At 44.1% G+C, this 20,272-nt stretch overlaps 1 protein-coding gene across 13 annotated transcripts in view; it reads left to right on the top strand.

Annotated features, from left to right (window-relative positions):
* The first annotated feature begins 1,778 nt into the window (after positions 1-1,778).
* Positions 1,779-20,272, top strand: part of PER2 (period circadian regulator 2) — a 66,259-nt gene continuing 47,765 nt past the window's right edge. For 6 of the 13 annotated variants that reach the window (XM_084847061.1, XM_084847062.1, XM_084847058.1 and 3 more), the window contains exons 1-3: positions 1,779-1,934; positions 11,631-11,713; positions 19,710-19,989. The gene's annotated coding sequence lies outside the window, so the exon portion shown is untranslated. Of the gene's footprint in view, positions 1,935-11,630; positions 11,714-13,706; positions 13,832-19,709; positions 19,990-20,272 lie in introns of all 13 variants that reach the window. The other 7 variants (XM_084847064.1, XM_084847059.1, XM_084847063.1 and 4 more) reach the window with 3 other exon arrangements.

The following is a 20,272-nucleotide window of genomic DNA, read 5'->3' as shown; positions in this document are numbered from 1 at the left end:
TCTGAATCCAGCTTGCTAACAAATCTTTAGGAATGTTCAAATCTGGTCTGCTTCCAAGGAGCCTGGTTCAAATTGGACATCTTCGGAAACTATCTGAATCAGCCTGGTTCAGTCAAATCCAAAGCACACCCCTACTGAAAATATAAAAGATTCCCACTCAGGCTAAATCCTTCTCATTTTTTTTGTCCACTCCTAGATTTTGGTGGCGATGGTCATACCCAAGTCAGTCTTTAATGTCAACCTGACTCGGCAGAGTACTCTAAAGGACTAATCCCTATGCACGTTTGCTCAGAAGCAAATTCCACCGAGTTCAATAGGACTCACTCCCAAGTCAATATGTATAGGATTGCATCCTAATTTACATGTATGCAGGCTTGGCATCGGTAGGCCCTCATAGACAGCTGCTAGACACTAGAGCACTCCAGCAGAGCCCACCGCCCATACTTATCTTGCCCCCACTTTAATTTTTTTCCCAGTACTCTGAAGCAGTATCAGGCAACTAACAGCCACCATTTTAAAGGTGCTTCCAGACAAAATTCTGCAACTGCCCTATCTTATTCATGGACTTCTGCAAGAGGTTCAGACAACATCTTCAACTTATAACCCTCCCCTGCTTTACCACTGCTGCTTCTGTCTTTTTTCTTTCCAGAAAAAAAAAACCCACTAAAGAACAGAGAGAATAGGTGCACAATGCTTATCGATTGGTAGGACTCGGCATGCTCTGTCTGGAATCACCCTATGGGTTGTATTGAATGGGCATCCTACTTAGAGTAGACCCACTGAAATTAAAGAGACTTAGCCCAACATTGGGTATAACCCAATGCTTCCCACAATGCCACAGAATGTCACTGCTGCCTACTGGAGGAAATTAAAATGGCAGTCTCTGGCAAACCCCTTTTAATTTCCCACAATGCCCCAAAGTAACTCTAAATCAGGAACACAAAGGAAGATTAAAACAGCCACTAATTCAGGGTGCTGCTGTTCCCGTCACCAGATAAGCCCACCGACACTAGGAGCCCACTGGGGAACACTTTGGCAAAGACCCTTTCATAGCTGGAGCGGGCCCTACCCACAAATCAATAATTACCCTGTTGCTTAACGTTTGGAGGCGGGTGTCTCCGATTTCGGCGGGGCTCTGAATCTATTCTGGGTTTCAGTCAGAACCAGCCCAAACCCCAAAGGAGCTATCAAAGGTGCTGAACCATACCCCAAAGTATGTTCACCGGCCTCCAGGCAACCCAAATCGCCCTCTCCCCCTCAGGACGTCGAAGAAACGCAGTCAGCCCTTCCCCACGCAAACAACCCCAGCCCCGAAGCCACCGCCTCGCGACCGACCCTCTCAGGCTCACCGCTCGATCCCCAGGCATTTGAGAACCACCCCGTGATGACGCAAACAGCCTGGCACACCGGCCGGCACACCCCCCCCCCCCGAGTGCACGAGGACGCCGAACTTTCCTTGGAGCAACCGGAGGAGCGGGGGGGGGGGGTGACAGGGGGGAGACTCGAACCAACGAACGAGGGAAACGTGGAGCGGCGGCGCCCGTCCCCTCGTCGGTTTCCTCCGCGATTTTCGCGACCCCGCTTGAGAGGGAAACATGGAGTGACACGTGAGGTTTATGCAACGTGAGTGACGTCCAGCGCGGCCAATGGGAGCCTCCTGAGCCGCGCCCGCGCCCACTCCCGACGAGGACGAGGCTCTCCCTGAGCCAATCGCCGCCCGGCTGAGCGGGGTCCTGAGGCACGGTCACGTTTTTGACGGTATGAAGCAGGAGCGGGCCGGGCTCTGAGGGGGACTCGGAAAGGGCGCTTCCCAGAAGGCGGCTGGTGCTAGGGGAGAGTAACCGAGTGAGGGAGAATATCGGCCGCCACCGCCATTGCTACTCCGGTTTCCTTCCCTTCCTTCTCCTCGCCGTTGTACTGAGCCAGCTTTTGAGGTAGGCTGGCAGCGTCAGTCGCTTCCGCCGCCCGAGTCAGTTTGCCGTCCTCTCCTCTTGCCGCCGTCAGCGCCAGTACTGGAAGTCGGAGCGGGGCCTTAGTCGGGTTAAGCAGGCGAAGAGGGAGCCCCTTTGTCCGTTCCCTCTCCCTCTAAAGGGCTGAGGTAGGGTGTGGGTTGTGGAAGTGGAGAGGGAAAGGGTAGTGGCACATGGACGGCAAAATGCGGCCGCGGCCGAGAGGCTGAAGTGTCTTTGTGCACAAGGGAGCAGGGATGGGCGAGATGTCTGCTTTGAGTGGGCGGAGGGCTTAAAGGGACGCTGCGGGTGGCTCTCGGCTCCTGGCTCCGATTTCGGTGGGGCTGTGAATCCATTCTGGGTTTCAGTCAGAACTCTGACGGGCCTATCCAAGGTGCTGAACTTGTTTTGGAGATAGGGTTCCGCACTCTGGATAGCTCCTTTAGGGTTCTTGCTGGTTTTGACTGAAACCCAGAAGGCATGCACAGCCCCACCGAAATCGGAGCCACCAGCCTCCACTGGCTCTTCGTTGTCTTTGTATTGACTCTTTTGGTGGTGCTTTGGAAGTCATAATCCAGCCCCTTGAATACGGGTCGCAAATACGAGATTGTGGTGTTTTCGCTGTCGTTGTTAAATAGTGTCCAGATTCAGAGGAACCAAGAGTTGGATGTGTGTGTGTGGGGGGGGGAGGTGTTGTGATGAGTCGTGAAAGCGGGGAATGATTATAGACACAGGGGTGGGGACAGACGGGTGTCAGTGTGGGGAGTGAACTTTCAAAAGTCGTATTGTGTGTGCGTCTGTTTTGTGCTCGTATTTGGGGCGCGCGGGGGAGGGCAGTTATAGTCTCAGACATCTGGAGGACGCCAGGTTGGGGAATGCGGCTATAGACACCACCCTCACCCCATTATGCCTGCCTCTATTATATTAGATTTTACTGTATGTTATTGTTATTATTGTAGTTCTATTGTGATTTTACTAGTTGTAAGCCAACCTGAGTGAAGCATTAGAAGAGTAAGATAGAAATCAATATGTAAGTAAATAAAATAAATAATATATAATAATGGTATGTATAAATAGGGCTGAAATCCTATGCATACTTAATTATTTATTTGTTACATTTATATCCCACATTTTCCTTAAAGGAGCCTCCTCCTATTCATTTTATCTTCACAACAACCCAGTGAGCTAGGTTAGGCTGAGAGTCAGTCGGTGATTGGCCAAAGTCACCTAGTGAGCTGCATGGCCAAGTGGGGACTTGAACCCAGGTCCCCCAACACTCTAACCACTATACCACACTAGCTCTCCTACCTAGGAATATGACAATTGAACTCGATGGGGTTTATTTCTTAGTAGAAATAAGAACAGGGTTGTGCTGCAAGTGACTGACACAACCAAAGTAGACTCATTCCATTCAGGCCAGCATTGGGTCACTGGGCTAATTTCTCTGTATCCTTTATATCAGCAACAGTGGCCGCTTGACATGGACTCTGTTGATGGTTATGCTACATGCTGTGCATGTTGGGGGTGGGCAAGCTCTCTGGTAGGCTGTGCCAGGTTTGCCAGGTGGCCTGCCCTAATCATTTGAGCCTGGCATTAGGTGGTAGGATAGAATAATTATTCACACCTAATCCTGCACTTGCATGTTCTGTAATCCAAGATGAGTTCTTAAATCTAGCTGCTGTCAGCCTTCTGTGTTATCTGGTTGTGTTTTGTTAATTTTGTACTGGGGCCCCAAAGTACATTGTTGTTCTAATATCCAGAATGGTGTGATGATGTAATAGATTAGTTGTGTGTTTAGTAACAAGTCCATAGGCTTACAATTGATTATACAATGGTCTGCTGTTCTTTAGTGACCACCATTGTAGATTAACTATTAAATTAGGCTGGATATCTTTTCTTCCTATGGAGAGCTCAGGGTAGCATACATGATGTTATCTTCATATTACATGTGCAGCTTCTGTAATTAAATGGGTAGCGATTAGAAGGAATGCCAAATTATATCTGTTGCCTTTTTAAACGTGTTATAATTTTGTTCTCAAATGAGCTGGATATTAAATGTTTACAAACTGTTCATCTTTAGGATTTTTATGATTTCAAAACATCCTGCTATTATTGGAACAGTTGTTTCAAGAAATACTACACTTAGTAATTTTCGTTTGTTATGGATTATAAAACGTTGATTGCAAGGAAAATAGACCAGCTGAAGCACTTTCCAGTACTGGAAATTATTTTTTGATAGCTTGTACGTCTACAACTTGACCCTATGCATGTTTACTCAGAAGTAATTCTCACTGAGTTCAGTGGGACTTACTCCCAAGTAAATGTGCATAGGGTTGTAGTCCTAATTAAGGGTGCAATCCTATGCATATTTAGACAGAAAAAAGACCTACAACTCCAAGCATCTCTCCAGCCAGCAATGCTGGCTGGGGCATGCTGGAAATGGTAGAACATTTCTGCCTAAACATGCATAGGATTGCACCCCAAATTACTTACTTATGGCAGTTAATAGGTGGAGTTGGGGTTAGTAGTTGAAACTAGTTGAGTCTTTCGTAGCCCAAGTGATATTTCAAGGGTGTGTTCCTTTAAGGATGGGTACTGTTCATGTGCCTATGACACAAACATTTATGTAAGTGTACTTGTGGCCTGGAATTACAAGCAAGAACCTTGCAGCTCTTTATGAAAAACAGGAATGGAATTTTAAAAGCTTCTTTGGAAGAAAGGGAAGCATGGAGATAGTGACGAATTCTGAGATAGTGATGAGCTATGGTACGAAATGGATAGAACTGTTTCTCTTCAAGGAAGTAAGGCCATATTTTCAAGAACTTGAGTAAACTGATACCAAAACTTGTCTATTTTTGTTGGCAATTCTTCCCTCCTCTTGTGCTTCTTCCCCTGCCCATCTTCTGCATTTTGAGTCCTATATCATGGAACAAAAGTGGGCAACTGTGTAATGCTGTATAAATGTCCCTGACCAAATACTGACATGGATCCACATAGTTAGGGCACAACCTCCATTTCAAGTTCAAATACCAGCTCAACCCCCATAGGTATTTTCAAGAGGTGGAGGAAATGGTAAGCTACAATTCAGTGTGAGATCTTCCTTGAAGGCTGATATATTGGAATGAAATTTGGCATGCACATTCAGGATATCCTTCTGTAATTCAAGGAAGAACCCCAGCACCTGTTTTAAAGGGACAAGCAAATTTACATATTTTAATAATTTAATTAAATATTCATAATTGCAATACCTGTATCTTCAAGGGGCACATTGCATTGTGTTTTACATAATGCAATATGCCCCTTGAAGATATAGGTATTAAAATTAATATTGGTATGCACATTCAGGACACAATTGTAAAATGCATGTTCACAATAAAAATCCACCCTTTTACCCCATTTCAATAGGGTTAGAATATTAGTGAGGACTCAGAGTCTTCTCTAGTTTATTTCAACTCAGTATCAAAATGGGCATTAAATTAGAAATATTCCATGTAGAGTTCAAACTATAGATTGTTGGAGGCAGTTGTTAAAATCATAAGTATCTTACTTGATTTGGAGCAAGTCTGAATATGCAGTGGCAACAATATACAATGTGGTTTTCAGTGTTGAAGAAGCCCATCTCTGATAGAAAGGTGAAGGCCTGGAAAAAAAGACCAAGAAACCCCCTGGTTATTTTGCAGGGACTTTTTTTCCTGGGGGTCAGGAGCAGGTTTTATTCATTTTCCTGTTTTTTCCCATTTTTTTCTGGGGGTTTTTCCTGGGCCTTCACATCTATACTCCTTGATTAAGGGCCTCTCATTTGCCCTTTTTTCATATTTGTGTGTACCCCTCAACTTTTTTTGTAGTACTCTCCATATCTCCCCCCCCCCATGCATTAACCACTCAGATTTTCCCCCTGTTCCTGTATTGTTTGCATGCCTCAGAATGTGTATATAATCCCTGGCAGTTCAGACTCCATTCATGTGTGTATATAAAGTTATACATTTTTAGTCCCAGTGTACTTACATTGCTTTTTTGTGGCACATTCACAGTTTGGAGAGATCCCTTTGGAATTTTCTATAGTTCACTTCAATTTTAATATCCTTAGGGTGCAATCCTATCGAGATATGCAGCCGCCTCTGAACTCGGAGGCGACTGCCTATCCTAAGCAGGGCAGGAGAAGCACGGAGGGGGTTGTTCCCTCCGTGCATCTCCTGCTCTGTGTTTGGGGCTAGACAGCTGATTGCACGTCTAGGAGTGGGGAAGGAAGCTGCTGTACAACACATTGGATGTGTCATACACATAGCTACGCCCTCCCCTCCCCGGAACACCCCCAGCCATGCCCATTTTCGGCCGCTCTGTGCACGTCTTGCGATCACAGAGGATGGGGCTGTTCCGCGCAGCCTCAGAGGCAGCGCGGAAGTTGGGGGAGGTCGGTTTTCCAGGAACCGACCTCGGAGAATGGGCTCCGAGGTTGGTTCCTAGAAAACAGCATATCCTATGGCCATCTAGCCGCTGTCTAGCGGCCATAGGATTGCTGTCTCCATAACTTGGGATCATTGTGGAGAGCTGTCGGTATCTGCCACCGGGACTTTCCCACTGCAAAGGAAGTTTGGGTGAGGTGGCCAGGAGTGAGGCCTTGCATATAGATCAGCAACACACACCATGCAGTCCCTGGGTTTCTTAGCAACCAGGTGAACAGACAAGTAGCTGACTATTTAAATGGCCCAGGCAATAGAGGGGAGTGGGGGAGGGGAGGAAGCAAAAAGAATGGATGGAGAAGGAACAGTGAGAGGAGAGACAGAAGCGGAGTAGAGAAGAGGGAAGTAGAACAGCCAAAGGGCAGCTGAGTCATCAAGAAGGGAGGGGAGAACAACAGGATCATAGCAGGAGCTCTAGAACAACCTTAAAAAGTGGAGGGAGGGAGGCAGAAAAAAGGAGAAGGAAGAATGGAGACAAGGAACAAAGAAGAGGAAGGCGGAAAAGGAGGAAATGAGGAGGAGCAAAGATCAGGGAGGAATGCCAGGATCCTTTCCTGCTACCACACAGGGCCCTAGATGAACTCCAGCAGGAGACCAACCCCAACTCAGCGCAGTGAAATCTCCCAGACTAACCTAAGCCAGCATGCCCCTTCTCCGCTAATGCTCAGGAGGTAGAGTACAGGACATGGTGTGGTCGTGCATCCAAGACTAATCCCAGAGCAGCTAGAGAAACACATGAGCATGGTAGCTGAAAAAGTGTTACAGAGCAATCCTGTGACCCCTAGACAGAATCTGGGGGGCCATAGGATAGTTCAGATTCCTGGATCCAAGGTTGGGGACAGTGCTTGGACCCAGGAGTCTGAGCACCCTGCCCCCTCCCCCTTGCAACTGTTGTGGAAAGAACTGTGCAGGCTGCCTCTCCAAGGTTGCAAAGGTGACCTTGGAGAGAAGGGAAAGGGGGTGTACCGGGGGGGAGGGAATGGCTTATGCCATATCCCCAGGCCCCCCTGGCCTCCTTCCTCCCCCTCCCTAATGCCTCTGCTAGAAGGGCAAAAAAGCCCATCTAGTGAAAATAGAGTGGGAGGCATGGCGGAAGTGAAGATCGTCTCCTCCATACCTCCCACTCTGGTTTGGATGGCCATAAGCCTTGGAGACTTATGGCCATCCCCATTGAGCCCTTAGTCTGGTTTCTCCACCTGCTGAGCCTGAAGGCACAGATCCTGCAGCTACTTATTTCACTCGCTATTTTTATTGTTTTACATGCCATAGGGCGCAATCCTATCAAGATAGGCGGCCGCCCCCAAATTCGGAGGCAACCACCTATCCAAAGCAAGGCAGGAGAGGCATGAGGGGGATCGTTCCCTCCGTGCTTTTCCTGCCCTGCTATTTTCCGCTAGACAGCCGTTGTCGGCTGTCTAGCCACAGGGGGCTGACTGGGAGAGGAGGCTGCATGTACGACGCTCATCTGTGCACACATCTTTTTTTAAAATGAGGAATTGCACAAGACGCTTATGGTGGAAGTTTGCAAATGCGCATTTTCCAAAGGAGGTAACTCCAGAAGTGCGCAAATACTGCACCATCTAAATAAAAAATAAGTGGAAAACAGCCGTGTTTCTACAACCCCAACCAGAAATGAAGAGCTCTGTCACACGGGCGGAGAATTCCACATCAGTGCCAGTTCTTTCCCCATCTGGTATCATTGCAGGACAGGGTTGTTCTCTTTAGATGGATGACCCTGTTGCATTATTTTTCATTTCTTTCCTTTTCACGGGAGTGGTGATGGCGCTCAGAGGCATCGCCACCTTTCCACAAAGAAGCATTATGCATGCTTGGTGTGTAAGTGATAGTTCCTCCCTGGTTCCTGCCCCATTCCCTCCCCTTGCACGTTACTGGTGGATGGGGACTGACATGCAGACCGCCCCCCCCATCTCCCCGGGGCCCCTACCTCCCCATTCAGTGCTTTTGACAATCTCTGCCGTTTATTCAGCCATTTACTCACTGGGAATGCACAGCAAGGGGGCATCCCAGGAGGCCAGCGTGCTGCTCTGCTGCCTTGCTCAGAATGCTTCAAGCCAAAAATGGCGAGGACCCAAAATGGCACGGAAAGGCGACACGCTCCACAGCCCATCAACACCGCCCTCACCATCGTGACTGCACCCAAAACAACCAACCACATCCTCCAACACACAGTGGTTCATTCACAGTAGGGGAGAAATACATGGGGAGGTCATGGTGCTCCATTAGCTCATATTTGGAAAAAATACCAAATTTTTTCTGTTTGAGGAAAACATAGGATAGGTGGGCAGAATTGGTGGGATAATGACTGGACAATGATGATGTCATGTAATGGACCCGCACAATTCAGTGAGTGGCCAATCATGAATGTGCAATTTATTTATTTATTTCATTTATATCCCGTCTTTTTCCCTCTTGCAAGGAACCCAATAAACTAAGCTGGGGAGGCATAGAGATGCCCAAAATGACACAGTGGAGAGCGAAATTGTGCTATGTGAACATACCCATTCAGAAACATCACAGTAAATGTTGCAACCACATCCCCACAGAAATGACACAAGGTTCTGAAAACAGGAATTGTACCCGTGATTCTTTGCGATGCTATGGTGTGCCAGAAAAAAATAATTCTGTCTTAGTAGAGATGGAACCTTTGCCTTTGTGCATGACTGGAGCAAGCTAACAAATCTATTCCAGCTTGTTTTTATTTATGTTGAGGAACAGAATTTTTAAAACAAATGGTGCAGGCATTTGGAATTCAAAATAGTGGGCAGAGCAGTTGGAAGCAAGGCCAATGGGAAGCAGTGAGCCAGATCTACTGCCTTATTCCCATCTCTGTCAGCTTTAACTGGCCACTTCTGAATGGATAATTGGGGGGAGCAGTTTTGCTGAGCTGTTTAGCCTCTGACATCCATGTATTTACAATCCGGGTGTGTAGTGGGGCACTAGTTACACCAACTACATGGCTGGGGTAGTAGATAGGCCCAGATTGGAACAGCTTCCAATCTAATGCTGAGGATCTAATGCTGTCTCCTCCCTGCCCTTGGAATACCCTGAAAAGGGCTTTCTGCCTGCTAAGCTTTTCACCTGCCAGGTACAGTGGGGACCTCTAGTGATGAAGGTAGGCTGCCCCTGGCAGTGCTCCTTTCTGCCAATTGGGCCAGCAAAGGCACCAATGCACCATCCTAATCCCCCCAGTCATCAACATGGATCGTGCTCTTAGTTTTTCATAATCACTTTTCCAGTTCATTCAAGTTTAAACTATTATCTTACATTAAAAGGATAATTAATTTTATTCATAGTTTGCTTCTGCTCTTTCATATTTTATCATTCTAGCTTTTAAACTATTAATTTTATCCTTTTAATGTAAGGTAATATTCTAATCACTTCCCTGTGCATACTTTATGCCACAAACCTATGTAGGGAACTTGGATGCCAGCAGAGAGCAAGTGCTTAGGGGTCAGTTCCTACAAGAGGTTTTGTACCCAGGTGTGAATTCCCGCAAAAATGCACAAGTGACATGTTAAACGTGAACCACACATGCATGTACCATTGTCCCTATTAAAATCATAGAATTGGAAGAGGCCATTTAGGCCACCCAGTCCAACCCCCTGCTCAGTGCTGGAATCTAGTTTAAAGCAACACTGACAGATGGCTGTCTAGTCTTTGCTTGAATATCTCCAGTGAATTAAAGCCCACCACCTCCTTAGGCCCCCTTCATGGATCACTGCCTTGTTGTGGCGAAGGGGCTTGTGTAACTCAGTGGAGCCATAAGCTATGCCGTGCAGGGCCACCCAAGACGGACAGGTCATGGCGGAGAGTTCTGACAAAATGTGGTCCACTGGATTAGGAAATGGCAACCCACTCCAGTATTCTTGCCAAGAAAACCCCATGGAACGTATCACAAGGCTAAAAGAGATGACGCTGGAAGATGAGCCCCTCAGGTCGGAAGGTGTCCAATATACTACTGGGGAAGAGCAGAGGGTACTTCCAAGTAGCGCCAGAAAGAGTGAAGCGGCTGGGCCAAAGCCGAGAGGACACTCCGCTGCGGATGTGTCTGGTGGTGAAAAGAAAATCCGATGCTGTAAAGATGAATATGAACTTGAGCACGCTCCGGGAGAGAGCGCAGGACAGGAAGGCCTGGCGTGCTATGGTCCATGGGGTCACGAAGAGTCGGACACGACTGAACGACTGAACAACAAGAACAAACCTCCTTAGACAGTTGTTTCTATTATCTGACTAACCATTTGAAAGTTTTTTCTGATGTTCAACTGAAATTTGCCTTCCTGTAATTTAAGCCTGTTATTTCGTGTCCTACAATCTTGGATGATAGAGGACAAGTTGTGGCCCTCTTCTGTGTGAAAACCCTTTAGGTACTTGAAAAGTGCAATGAGGGAGAGGGCCTTCACAGTGGTTGCCGCCCAACTGTGGAACAAGCTCCCTGATGAGGTCTGCCTGGCACCAACATTATTATCTTTTAGGCGCCAGGTTAAGACCTATCTCTTTTCCCAGGCATTTGGTAGCACATTATGAGTTTTAATCGGTCCTGGATGTGTCTTTAGTTATGACTGATAGTTCAGTGTTGGTTTTAGTTATATGTTGTTTGTGTATATTGTCTATGTGCTTTTATGTGCTTTTTTGTAAATGGCTTTTAAACTTTTAATATTGTATTTAACTTCTGTAAACCACCCAGAGAGCTTCGGCTATGGAGCAGTATAGAAATGCAATAAATAAATAAATCATACCCTACCCATCACCCACCCCAGCCTTCTCTTCTCTTAGTCTTCTTACCCAGTTCCTTCAATCTTTCCTCATAGGACTTGGCTTCTAGTCCCCTAGAAACTGTTCTTGCATAAATTGCACATGTGTGGAGATCTGATGTAGAAATGCCTAATGAAAATCCTCCAGATCTGAGTCCCTGTCCAGAAACTGGAACACGTTGTAGGGCTTGGCTGTAGGCCCTTGTGTGTTGTTTTCTGGGTTGTAGCTGGAACCGTGGAGATATTTTCCAATGTGATAGTTAGGTTACACTTCATAGTTGTATTCTAATGTCTAGAAAGTAAACATGCTGTGTAGAGTGGTCCAGGCTCACTTTGAGTTGTATTGTGGAACTCAGCAATTAGAAATATATTCAGTCCTATAGAATAAACCTTGATTGGACTGAGTTTTAAAAACTGCCAATTTACAGTTCTCTTTGTTAATGCTACAGGTTCAACTTCTGTTCCCTTCTAAAGAACCATTTGACTGACTTGAATCTCGTGAAACAGGTGTGTCACCTAAAGCATGTTGCAGGTGTGTGTTCACTATTTAAAATCTTTTAGCCTTATTTTACTATACGGTATAAAGAAAAGAAAAATGAATTGCTTTTCTAAGTCTGATACCTTTATCATATAATTAGAGTGCATTCGTTTATAACCAATTGGTGTCAATCTGCTGACTTAATTCTCCTTGATCTAAAAGCTTCTGTCAGCGGAAAGGAGAGAATGGAATGACATGAGTGGAACAAACATATACAGCCCATTAAAGCTGTAATCGTATTCATGCTTTCTTGTGAGTAAACACCATTGAATACAATGGGACTTCACTTCCAAATAAGCATGCATAGGATTGTGTTGTAAGGCTGCAATCCTAAACATAGGTACTAGGAAGTATGTCTCACTGAGCTTAACATCTCAGCAAACATGCATACATCATAAACATATTACTGCCTCTTTTAAACTAAGGAGTAGTTCCTTAGCTGATCATATCTTCCATTCATATGCAAATATAATCTTGAAAAACAAATGTTCACACTTTTGAATATATTTATATATTTATAATTTATATATATAATTTATATATTTATAATTTATATGTGATGACTCCTTATGTAATGTGGCTTGTTAACCCAAAGCACTAACATTATTTTCAAGTGTAAAATATGTACTTAATGTGTTTTCCCTTTCAAAAAATATAAACCAAAAAAAATTTGTATGTTTTACTATTAAGACTTTTCTTTTCAAAAGTGAACTGTTTTGAAAATGTCAGTAACTGTAGGGTTAGCATATTTTCTGGGAAAACTAGTTTAATGTTCTTAGTTCTTACTATACTTGTCAGGGGTGTTTCTGAGTGCAGGGAGTGGGATAGTAGTTCAGATTCTGAAGGAGAACTGCTAGACATGGGGGAGGTATTTTCCCAGGCTAGTCCAGACATGACTAGGCAGGCTCCTCCAGTTTCAAAGGTCTAGCTGGTGGAGGATGAGGGTCCCTCTTCACACACACACACACACACGTGAGAGACAGCGAACAGGGGGAGGTGGGGTTTGGGGAGTCTGATTTAATAGACGCCAGGCTCAGAGCAAAGAGAGAGAAGGCAGGGGTGGACCTTAGACGGTCTACCTGATTGGCCTTGCATGAAAAGCTGTGCTTAGAAGCCTCACAAGAGAGAGAGACCTCCCCCCTCTTAAGTTAAGCTAGTGAGACCAACTTCCTCTTCAAACGGTGAGAAACGTTCGTAACTACCTTTTGAACCTCCTGAAGACATTTCCTTGTAGACTGAGAGTCACCGAGAATTTGCATCTATATGACCCTGTGAAGTAATGGATTAAAAGCTGTAGACTGAAGCCTCTTGTCTGTATGTTTCGGCATTTGAAGTTAAGTGGAGGCAAAAGAAATCCTGACAGTACCTGAACATGTTAACTCAGTAGCTCAGTGGAACTTACTTCCTAATAAGTATGCTTAGGAATTGCAGTCTAAACCTTAACTATGTGTTATGGTGTTTTGTTATGAAACAGCTCTAGCAACTAAGAGAGCAATCCCTGTTGCCCCTGGACAGCATCAGGGTGGGTGGGGATAAGATAGTTCAGATTGCTGGATCCAAGGTCGAAGACAATGCTGTCACCTCGGACCAAGGAGTAGGGTTGGCGGAGAATTTCTCCACGAATCTTCGGGAGGCCGAGTGCCGACACATTCGGCCCCCCGAAAGTGTTGGGGAAATTCTCTGCCGGCCCCCCGCCCCCCCCGGGATGGGACTTACCTTCGGCGAATGTCCCTCTTGGCAGCGGGTCCCGGCGGCGGTTTGGCGGGGGCGGGGGCGGCGGCCGGTCTCCCGACCGGCTGCTGCCGCTGCCATTGCAAAAAAAAAAGTAAAGTAAAAAAAAAAACCTGTGATAGGCTACGTGACAATTTACATAGCCTATCACGGCTGACTTTGGAAATCTAGCCATGATAGGCTACGTAAATCGTTACGTAGCCTATCACGGGTGTGTGTGTGTGTGTGTTTTACTTTTTTTTTCGCGGCCGGGTAGATGGGGCGCTCCCCCCCGGCCTGAATTTCGGCTGGGCGAGGCAGGGCGCCTCCCCCTCCTCGCCTGAACTTCAGGGGGAGAACCGAAGCGCCTCCCCCCCACCGCGAAGCAAGCTGCGGGACGAGGTAAGTCCCTTTCGTCCATCCCTACCCAGGAGTCTGAGCTCCCTTCCCCCTCACAGTTGGCACGGATAGAACAGTGCTGGCAGCCTCTCCAAGGTCACAAAGGAGAGCTCAGAGAGGAGGGAAAGGGGGCAGTTCTGTGAGCAGGGAAGGGACTGGGGAGGCCAGCTTACGAAGAAGCCTCCTGCCTCCCCAGCCTTCTTCCCTCCCACTTAGTCAGTTAGACGGGCAAAAAAGCCTATCTAGCAAAAATGCAAAGTGGGAGGCGTGCAGAGACAGAGATCATCCCCTCGCTCCTCCTGCTCTGCATAGAATGCTGGTTGACAGGCATCCCGATAGGAATGCGCCCAAAAAAACTGATTAATTTTGTCAGTGTAGAAAATACTGTGTTTTTTCCCAGTAAATGCCATGTCAATCCTGAAAAGCTATCTGTCCTTGAACTCTGAATAAAACTCTCTTATGTGTTAGAAACTATTTTGTAGAGTAGCATTTTATATTTTATAAAATATAAAATTTTATAGGAATTTTCTGACATAAAACAGTTTTTCCTTCCCTTACTGCTTGTTCCGGAGTCATTTAAAAAAACATCAAGAGGGTACTTGAAAAATCTACTTTCAATGGAAAACCTAATATATGAAGGCCTAAGGCATCAAATGTTAGTTCTCTTTTCTAAATGAAAGACTAAATGGTTTGTATGTTAGAGGGTTGGCATAACTGTGACAGTATTCAGCATTTTTGTGCTTCACAAATATTTGCAGAGAACATCATTGGGGGCCCCCAGGTATTTCTCTTATATTTGATAGTTCTAGAGGTGTCCGGACCCTAATGGTTAAGGATTATCATTAGAAGAGGAAGAGGCAAAGTTTAAGTGCATTTGGGCCATGCTGGACCTAGGTACTTCATGCTTTTTGATGCTAACTAGGAGGGACCGTGATGTACATTTATGCCAACCTTTCTTTTTAAAATATAAGGTAAGGCACGTATATAAATGTTCTAATTTGAGTTACACTAACACTTAACTAGCTTATTCAAATAGTAATGTTATATATGCATTCTTTAAAAAGAACTGTTAACAGCCTGATCCTGTTTTTGTTTACTTTGGAGTAAGTCCCGCTATGTTCAGTAGGACTTACTGCTAGGTAGGTGTGCATAGAACTGCTGAAGTAGTTGTATACAGTTACAGTATTGAACTATGTTTTGAGTTTTTACATAATGTGAAAATTACAAGAGTGAAAAAATATTCTTAAATATTTTCACTATAGTTCAGAATTGTATTCACTACTATGGAAACGGCTGAGAAATTTTGATTATTTAATAATAAATTATGTTGATAGTGCTGAACCAAAATAGGGAAGAGGAGGAGAGAAGTTGTGTCTCACAATCATTATCTCCCCCTGCAAATCATGGCTCTCCACCTCTTGATAGTTCTCTGGGGCATGTGTAAAACGGGGGGCTGAAGCTACATACTACCCTTGTCTTAAGCTTTTCATCACAGCAATGCAGCCTTACCCCACTTTTCTGTTTCATTCCTTGATAATCTTTGTAATCTGTTTGCGGTCTTGATTGGTTGCTACCTTAGTCCATTTTTTAAAATTGATCTCATCATTAGAAACATCATAAGAACACAAGAAAAGCTATGCTGGATCAGATGAAAGATCTATTTAGTCCAGCATTCTGTTCATACATTGCCAACCAGATGCCCATGGGAAGCCCACAACGAAATGTGAATGCAGTAGTACCCTTCTGTGCGTGTGTCCCAGCAACTGGTATAAAGAGGCATACTGCCTTAGATACTTGGAGATGTTATATAGCCATCATAACTAGTAGCCATACATAGCCGTGTCCTCCATGAATTTGTCTGATCCCCTTTTAAAGCTGATGAAATCGGTGGTCACCACTACATCTTGCGATAGCAGAGTCCATAGTTTAATCATGCACTGTGTGAAGAAGTACTTCCTTTTATCTGTTCTACATCTCCCACCATTCAGCTTCATGGGATGACCCTGGGTTCTTCTATTATGAGAGAGGGAGAAAAGCTTTTCTCACTCCATTTACTCCACACCATGCATAATTACATAGACTTATATCACGTCTCTCCTTACTTTTTTTCCTAAGCTAAAAACTCCAACCACATAACCTTTCTTCATAGGAGAGTTGCTCCAGTCCATTAAACATTTTGGTTGCCCTTTTTTGCACCTTTTCTGTATACAGTAGAGAAGTCCAAGTGTGGTTGCACCATATATAAAAACATTATTATACTGTAAGTTTTATTTTTTATTCTTTTCCTAATGATCTCCAATATGTAATTTGCCTTTTTCACAGCAGCTGCATACTGGGTCTAAATTTTCATTGAACTGTCCACCACAACCCCAAGATCTTTTTCTTGGTCAGTCATTGCAAGTTCAGATCCCACAGCATATATGTGAATTTAGGAGTTTCTGCCCTAAGGTGCATCACTTTAGATTTGCTTACATTGAGATGCATTTTCCAGTTTGGCATACATTCCATCAGTTTGGAGAGATCTTTTTGGAGGTCTACACAATACTTCAGTTAACTTCTTGGACTTCGTTCTACCTTTCCTGACCTGCAGTATACATTATAGTTTTGAGTAACCCCCAAGCATTCTGGAAAGGTTTGGCCCTCCTGACTTCCCTTTCAGCTTCCTTTTTACCATTCTCTTATTTTAGCGTCATATTTTGAAGTCAAATGTAACTATGATGGACTTCCTTGGTAATTTTCAACTTAAATTAAAATTTGATAACACTGTGACCACTGTTTCCAGTTGATTTTTGCAGTTGGTCCTGGGCACCATTTAGGATTAAGTCCAACTATTCTATGCCACAGTTGTTTAGTGTACTGAGAATGTTTACCTCCCTGTCATGACTGAAACATACATTTATCCAATCTATGTGGGGGTAACTGATATCGCCCATCACTACAACACTTTCTCCTTTGGATGTTTTCTTCATTACATTTGCCATCTCAAGATCACCCTGAGGATTTTGGTCAGGGGGATGATAGCATGACTCTAGTACTGTTAGTTTTGGGGCCTCGCATTGTCATCCACAGTGATTCTGGGGAAGAGTCAGCCCCTTTTAAGATTTCTAGTTTGCTTGACACTGTTTTCTTCGACATACAGAATGACACCACCCCCATTATGTCCTTTCCTGTAGACCTGATATCCAGAGATGACTGGATTCCCACAGATTTGCCCCATTCCTCCATGTACCCAGTATGTTCACTGTCTCTATGCTTTGCTTTAAAGCCAAGCAGTTCATTCTCCCATCTTGGCTGGGAGAAACACCTATATATCGTTTCCGTCTCTAGATGTCACTGGTGACATCTAGAGACATCTATTTCCCCCTGTAGCTTTTCGACCTCTGACTGGCTATTATGTTTTACTGTATGCTCCTGGGTATTTCTACCCTGTCCCCATTTGGGTAAGCAGAAACACTTCTATCTTCATCCCCTAGGGATGATTTGACCCAAACTGCTAGTTTCCCAGCTTCTGTCAGCTTGCCTTCAGGGTTCAGTTTAAAGATTTAGCTATATAATAAGATAAATTGAGGGCAAGCAAAGCTTATGGCTGGTACCCTCACTCTGAATAACTTTGCTTGCCTTCAGTGATATAGTCATGTAGCCAATCAGATTCGGCTACATTATGACTTCACTATTTCTAACAGAGGGCCATTAAAAAGAAAGGCACTGAACTAGCAGCCAGTTGAAAATAACTGAACTAGCATGGAGAGGCAAGATCTGGAGGCCTTTGAGGAAGCTTTGCGACGTCTCCTCCACCCTGATATTTGATCCTGAAAAATATTTGGTGCAGCACTATTCTGTGTTAATCTGTTCACAGGCTGTTAGCAAGGCAAGGGAGCTTTAAAACGAAATTACAGACAATATTTTATGCTATTTCTAGAGCACAAGAATCTCAAAGATATATTCATTGTGAAAAGAGTCTTTATTTTCCTTGTTCCAACATTACAAATTTACACTAATTTTGCTTAGCTCAGAAATAAATTGTATGCCTCAAGCATTTATTTATTTATTTATTGCATTTATATCCTGCCTTTTTTCCTCTTGCAAGGAACCCAAGGAGGCTTACATTATCCTCCTCCTCTCTATTTTATCCTCACAACAACCACCCTGTGAGTTAGGCTGGGCTGAGAGTCTATGACTGGCCCAAAGTCACCTAGTGGGCTTCCATGGCCAAGTGGGGAATGACCACTTGGTTACATAATACAACAATTCTTTTTCAATTTAACTTCTATGTGATGCAAGCAGACTGATTACTTATGCAGATCATCTTGTAGAAAAATGTTGCTTTATCTTGTATGCTGTTTGAGCAAAATTTACACAGGCATAGCACATTTTTAATTTTGTCCTCATGCGTTCTGATTCATCTTAACACAGAAATTGACCATTACATAACTTGATACATTCATCTGCTTCCAAAACTCCTGTTTTTCTTTTCTTTTTTAAATTCCTCCATTTTTTTAAAAAACCCATTCTTCTGTATGTCCTACGAACAGTTCTTGGGAAAAATTGTCTCCTTGTCCAAAAGTTCTTAAGCTGTATTGTACAGACCTGTTGTATATTCCTCTGCAGTTAAAACATGGCCTGAAAATGTATTTATTTATTTAATTTCAATATTTATATACTGCTTCACATCAAAGGATTTTGGAGCAGAGAACAGCAAAAATAAGAGAATAAATAATTTAATAAACCACGGATGGTCACTCAAGGGAGGCTTCCCAAAATAATGTCTTCAGAAGGTGCCGGAAGCAACACAATGTTGGCGCCTGCCTGACCTCCAAAGGCAGTGAGTTCCCCAGGAAGAGGGCCACCACACTGAAGGCTTTTCTCCTGGTGGACTCCAGCTGGGCCATAGGCCCATGTGGAACCATCAGGAACATACACTCTGATGACTTTAGGCAGGTTGGTAAAGATGCAGATGATATGCTTTGGGTTTAGTTCAAGGGGTTGTGAGCTCCCTTAACATTAACTTACATATTGTTTGACTGGCTTCTTATTTCAGTCAGTGGTAATCTTAGCAATTTCTTTTTGATGTTGCTGTGTTTAAGCTACAGATGAACATATCGTCGTTCTAGAAATACTTAGTAAGCAGTACATGTCATTATTAATGCCAGTGACTCAAGTATGACCATATAGTGAAAATTTATACAAAAGTAATGTCTATCTCATCTGTACTGAAAGTTTAAGAGAAAAAGTTGCAGTAGAACACTATTAAACTCATTCTAGGTGGCTAAATAGCTTGTGAAAGGCATCTGAAACTGCTCTCTGAGATGATGAGCCTGTTCATATGTACAGGACAAGGAAATTCTATGCTGCAAGTAGTCATTAGAGAAATTTATTAGAATGTAGACATCTAATTTCACTAGCATTAATACAGTTTTGGTGTACTGTGCCTCTATTGCAACTCCGCAGGAGCTCTGATACACATCAGTGCTCCATTCTATGTAAGACTCTGCTTAGTTATTGTGCAATAATAGTTTGAAAGAATATTAGCGTATTGATTAAGCAGAAGTGATGTATTCTGTCATAGCTGAACTCCTATTGGAACATACTTTTTCAGTATAGAGAGTTCATCCAGTCTACAGAACGTGTTGGTTTCAGATAATATGGGGCGTACATTTTATTACATGTTAAGTATTTTGATGTTTATCTGACTAGCAGAGTTATACTGCTCATTTCAGTTTGTGAGCAAGCTTTAATATGGTACCTTCTTGTTGGAGCCCATCAGTCTGAGTGTGTTTGAAGTGCAATTTTCTAGCCTCTGGATTTCTTTTCTAATTTAGATGTTTGTAGACACACTCCTCCTTGGCTGCGAATCTTATCCAGTTCAATTTGACTGTTCTAGGGTCCAATCCAAAAATGTGATGTGCTAAACTGACCACCACCCCATTCCCAGCAAACTGCATGCATAACTTGGATCAAAGTGTACACTGCCCTGCAGCTGTGACTGATGAGATTGCAACATCTTCCAGCCTGTGGCATCGTATTCTGTGACTAGAAACGGTTTTTGACTTATTTCAACAGTATTAGCAGTGGTGGGTGTTGTTGGCACAATCTCTGGATCCCAGGATTGTCTGGAGTTTGCCAGGACCCAGCTACCTGAACTGTTATACGCAAGTTGAAAGGTACACAAAGCAGAGCAGGGAACAAGAATTTGTGTTTTTGTTACCATTGTCTTTGATGGTTTCATTTAGCCGCAGTAAGTAACTGACTGTAATCCTCAGTATAGATTGACTGAGTCTATGCTAAAAGGCATACATTCAAGTATTGGCTAATTCCCTCTTTTTACTCAAAGCTGCTATTACATTGGCTCAAGGCTGTGTTTAAATACGAGTGTGTGTGTGTGTGTGTGTGTGAGTAAGTGTAAGAGAGAGAGAGTGCATGCATGCATGCATGGCTATCTGTAGT

This window comes from Heloderma suspectum, chromosome 3 (genome assembly GCF_057233095.1).
Source record: "Heloderma suspectum isolate Gila_16-S chromosome 3, 16-S_ref, whole genome shotgun sequence".
In the NCBI taxonomy this organism is placed as follows: domain Eukaryota; kingdom Metazoa; phylum Chordata; class Lepidosauria; order Squamata; family Helodermatidae; genus Heloderma; species Heloderma suspectum.
Note: the sequence above shows the minus strand (reverse complement) of the source record. Positions and strands in the feature narration are given on the sequence as shown.